The following is a 5,804-nucleotide window of genomic DNA, read 5'->3' as shown; positions in this document are numbered from 1 at the left end:
GCCAACTGCCATGCACCACAACTAAACCTCTTCTCTAATATCCTAAATAACGATATTATGTCGCCCAGATTCTGCATTGCACATACAGTATGAGATCGATGCATCCATGTCTGCTCAACTGCATGCATGAACTTGCCGCTAGAACATTCAGTTCCATGTCTGACCAAACGCATTCCGGGCAGTCTAAAGCATATTCAGTATCTGAAGTCTTGATGTTCCACGCTGCTTCATTTAAGCAGAACTCCAGCTTGCTACTAGACTGTTGGTGCCGACCTGGGCGCCAAACACTCGAACGAACCACCTAGCGCTGCTCTCTACGGAGGCGTGGACCAGGGCCGTGCCGACAAAATCCGAGGCCCTGTACAGATTTTAAAATAAGACCTCTTTACTAGTCGAGGACGTTAGATATCGGTGAACAAAACATCGTAAAACTGCAGACATGCGGGTTATGGCTAAACTCATGGCTCACATCATGGAATAGAAGCATACGTAGAGACAGATTAATAAAGAATTAGAGATGTTTGAATGCATTAAAGCTAATAGTTAATTGACTAAAAATTGTTAGTGAAATTAGCTACCTAACTATTAGTTAATTTACTAAAAAGAGGTTAATAGCTGAACTATTAGCTATACTGTTTGGATGTCTTCAGCTAATTTTAACAGCTAGCTAACTGTTAGCTCTAATGCATTCATACATCCCTAATTAGCAAAGTGATCCGACATAATGTTCACATTTTTTTGAATTTAAATGTGGAGACAACGTGGAACCAAAACAACTTGTGCTTTCATATAATACAAAAATAGACTATTATATAAATGTACTGCAAATTTACACGTTTAGAGGCCCTAAATATTTAGGGGCCCTGTTCCAGTGCACAGCCCGCACACCCTCTGGCACGGGCCTGGCGTGGACGGTTAGTGGTGCAGAGCCGAATAGTCCATGATCTAGGCGGAGGAGCGGCTCCTCCTCTTCGTACGTCCGGACGGTCCGCGTCTGGGGCAAGGACGGTCCGCGATAGCGCAGAGTGTCTTCTTCTTCGCAGCAGACCTAGATCTCGCCTCCCGGGAGGGACCCCATCGGGGAGGAGACATCATAGGGTGTCTTGGCGTCGGCAGGCCACCCAAGACACATCTAGTCGACGTAGAGCCGAAGAGAGATGGAGATTCGAGGTAGAGGAAGACTAAACTAGGGCTAAACTAATGCATAAGGTAAAAACGAGAAGTAAAGTTGATTGGATCGATTATGGGGGTTCAATCGGCCGTAACCTTTCATCTATATAAAGTGAGGAGGTCTGGACGAGTTACAAGTCGGTTCCTGAGTTAATCCCACATGTTTTGCTAACAAATCCCGCTAGAAATCTGGAACCCTAACTGATTTTCCGCACGCGCGAACCGTCCGCTCCACCACCACGGACCGTCCACCTGCCCATTTCTGGGTTCAACATATGCCCCCTGCCTTTTGGTGGAGGTTGACGAACCAAAAGCATATGTACTACCAGCAATCTTCGAAAACAATAGATCTCACAAGTTATCTTGTTCTCGAAGTAAGAACTAAGCCTGATGCAAGTCACCGGCTTTTTAATCTGATAGGGTGATCGTTCAGTAGAGCTCTGCAGCGCGGCCCAGACGCCTCGTTCGCGGCGAACGAAGATGGACTTGGCCATGTATCTCGTCATGACCTCCTCCAAAAGGATAAACTCTCATCATCACACCGCAGAGAGTAAAGGATTCCTAACATAGGAAAGCAACGCCCTTACCTGGGTCATCGCCCTTAGATCCTCCCACATCTCCCGCTCCTCGGTGTCGTCGAGGACGAAGTACGAGTCGCCCACGGTGGACATCAACGCTAGGGTCGGCCCTCCCCGTATCAAGGGGTTCGGCGCGGCGTGAACGAGGTCACCACTACCCCCTGAGAGAGGAGGTTGGATGATGATCGCCTTGAACGACCCCCTGAGTAGCTCCAAGGGACCGACCTCCTCGGCAACCTTGCCACCGAGCTTGCGCAACTTCTAGGGTGTCGAGGATGGCACGCAGGAGGTCAGAGATCTTAGGCGACACCGCGCTTGGTGCAGTATCGCCCGTGAAAGGGAATTAGGCTTACACCTTTTTCCTAATTGATTTTGGTGGTTGAATTGCCCAACACAAATAATTGGACTAACTAGTTTGCTCTATTCTATATGTTTTACAGGTGCCAAAGGTTCACAATAAGCCAATAAAAAGACCAAGAAAGGGTTCAAACAAAGAGAGCAAAAGACATCCCAAAAGGCACCCTGGTCTGGCGCACCGAACTGTCCGGTGCACCAGGGCACTCAACGCTGAACTTGCCACCTTCGGGAAATGGGAGGCCGCTCCGCTATAATTCACCAGACTGTCCGGTGTGCCAGCGGAGCAACGGCTACTTCGCGCGCAACGGTCGACTGCAACCGCATTTAATGCGCTACAGTGCGCGCCAGAGTCAGAGCACGCGCAGTTGGCGCACCGGACAGTCTACAGGACTTGTCCGGTGCACCACCGGACAGCCCAGAGGCCTCACAAGTCAGAGCTCCAACGGTCGAACCCCAACGACTGGCTGACGTGGCTGGCGCACCGGACAGTGTCCGGTGGAGCACTGGACTGTCCGGTGCACCATGCGACAGCAGTCTTCAACAGCCATATTTTGGTGGTTGGGGCTATAAATACCCCAAGCACCCCACATTCAAGGGCATCCAAGTTTTCCACCTTCAACACATTACAAGAGCTATAGCATTCAATTCTAGACACTCCAAAGAGATCAAATCCTCTCCCAAGTCCGGAATCACTCCAAATCAAATAGTGACTAGAGAGAGCGACATTTGTGTTCATTTGAGCTCTTGCGCTTGGATCGCTTCTTTTCTTTCTCATTCTTCTTGTGATAAAACTCAATTGTAACCAAGGAAAGAGACACCAATTGTGTGGTGGTCCTTGCGGGAACATTGTGTTCCGTTTGATTGAGAAGAGAAGCTCACTCGGTCTAAGTAACCGTTTGAGAGAGGGAAAGGGTTGAAAGAGACCCGGTCTTCGTGACCACCTCAACGGGGAGTAGGTTTGCAAGAACCGAACCTCGGTAAAACAAATCACCGTGTCTCGCTCTTTATTTGCTCACGATTTGTTTTGCGCTCTCTCTCTCGGACTCGTTTATATTTCTAACGCTAACCCGGCTTGTAGTTGTGCTTAAGTTTATAAATTTCAGATTTGCCCTATTCAGCCCCCTCTAGGCGACTATCAATTGATATCGGAGCCGGTTGCTTCATTAGAGCTTAACCGCTCGAAGTGATGTCGGGAGCATCCGCCAAGAGAATTCGGGACCGGCGAGAGGCTCGCTATAAGCCATGGGAAGGCTCCATCCGGGGAGTTCGCCAACAAGGTGAAGGGATCCCCTTCACACAACAAGTCGCGTCGGAGCGGTGACAAGAAGAAGAAGATGAGGAAGGTGGTCTACTACGAGACCGACTCCTCGTCGCCATCCACCTCCGGCTCCGACACGCCGTCCGTAACTTCTAAGCGCCATGAGCGCAAGAAGTTTAGTAAGATTCCCCTACGCTACCCTCGCATTCCAAAACGTACTCCATTACTTTCCGTCCCATTAGGCAAACCACCTATGTTTGATGGTGAAGATTATAATATGTGGAGTGATAAAATGAGGCATCATCTAACCTCACTCCACACTAGCATTTGGGATGTTGTTGAAATTGGAGTATAGGTACCATCACCGGGGGATGAAGACTATGATTCGGACGAGGTCGCCCAAATCCGGCACTTCAACTCTCAAGCCACCACTATACTCCTTGCCTCTCTAAGTCGAGAGGAGTATAACAAGGTGCAAGGATTAAAAAGCGCTAAGGAGATTTGGGATGTACTCAAGACCGCGCACGAAGAAGATGAGGTGACCAAAATCACCAAGCGGGAGACGATCGAGGGGGAGCTCGGTCGCTTCCGGCTTCGCCAAGAGGAGCCACAAGACATGTACAACCGCTTGAAGACCTTGGTGAATCAAGTGCGCAACCTCGGGAGCACCAAATGGGATGACCATGAGATGGTCAAGGTTATTCTAAGATCCCTCGTTTTCCTTAACCCTACGCAAGTTCAATTAATTCGAGGAAATCCTAGATATACACTAATGTCTCCCAAGGAAGTAATAGGAAATTTTGTGAGCTTTGAGTTGATGATCAAAGGCTCATAGAAAATCATCGAGCTAGATGGCCCCTCCGCACCCGAAGCGCAACCGGTTGCATTCAAGGCAACGGAGGAGAAAAAGGAGGAGTCTACATCAAGTAGACAACCCATCGACGCCTCTAAACTCGACAACGAGGAGATGGCACTCATCATCAAGAGTTTCCGCCAAATCCTCAAGCAAAGGAGGGGGAAGGATTACAAGCCCCGCTCCAAGAAAGTTTGCTACAAATGTGGTAAGCCCGGTCATTTTATTGCAAAATGTCCACTATCTAGTGACAGTGACAGGGGCGACGACAAGAAGGGCAAGAGGAGAGAAAAGAAAAGGTACTACAAGAAGAAGGGCGGTGATGCCCATGTGTGTCGCGAGTGGGACTCCGACGAGAGCTCCTCCGACTCCTCCTCCGCCGAGGACGCCGCCAACATCGCCGTCACCAAGGGACTCCTCTTCCCCAACGTCGGCCACAAGTGCCTCATGGCAAAGGACGGCAAAAAGAAGAAGGTGAAATCTAAATCATCCACTAAATATGCATCCTCTAGTGATGAAGATAATGCTAGTGATGAGGAGGATAATTTGCGCATCCTTTTTGCCAACCTAAACATGCAACAAAAAGAAAAATTAAATGAACTAATTAGTGCTATTCATGAGAAGGATGAACTCTTGGACTCCCAAGAGGACTTCCTAATTAAGGAAAATAAGAAGCATGTTAAGGTTAAAAATGTTTATGCTTTAGAAGTAGAAAAATGTGAAAAATTATCTAATGAGCTAAGCACTTGCCATGATATTATTACCAACCTTAGAAATGAAAATGCTAAACTAATTGCTAAGGTTGATTCTAATATTTGTGATGTTTCAATTCCCAATCTTGGAGATGATAATGTTAACTTGCCTGCTAAGATTGAAGAATTAAATGATTCTCTTGCTAGCCTTAGGATTGAAAATGAAAAATTGATTGCTAAGGCTAAAGAATTAGATGTTTGCCATGCTTCCATTTCCGATCTTAGAAATAAGAATGATATTCTACATGCTAAGATTGTTGAACTTAATTCTTGCAAACCCTCTACATCTACCATTGAGCATGTTACTATTTGCACTAGATGTAGAGATATTAACATTGATGCTATTCATGATCATATGGCTTTAATTAAACAATAAAATGATCATATAGCTAAATTAGATGCTAAAATTGCCGAGCATGACTTAGAAAATGAAAATTTTAAATTTGCTAGAAGCATGCTCTATAGTGGGAGACGCCCTGGCATCAAGGATGGCATTGGCTTCCAAAAGGGGACAATGTCAAACTTAATGCCCCTCCTAAAAGATTGTCAAACTTTGTTAAGGGCAAGGCTCCCATGCCTCAGGATAACGAGGGTTACATTTTATACCCTGCCGGTTATCCCGAGAGCAAAATTAGGATAATTCATTCTAGGAAGTCTCACTCTGGCCCTAATCATGCTTTTATGTATAAGGGTGAGACATCTAGTTCTAGGCAATCAACTCGTGCAAAATTGCCTAAGAAGAAAATTCCTACTGCATCAAATAATCATAACATTTCATTTAAAACTTTTGATGCATCTTATGTGCTAACCAACAAATCAGGCAAGGTAGTTGCCAA

The sequence above is a fragment of the Zea mays genome, chromosome 4 (assembly GCF_902167145.1).
Source record: "Zea mays cultivar B73 chromosome 4, Zm-B73-REFERENCE-NAM-5.0, whole genome shotgun sequence".
NCBI classification, from domain to species: Eukaryota; Viridiplantae; Streptophyta; class Magnoliopsida; order Poales; family Poaceae; genus Zea; species Zea mays.
The sequence above is the reverse complement of the archived record's forward strand: the minus strand, read 5'-3'. Positions refer to the sequence as shown.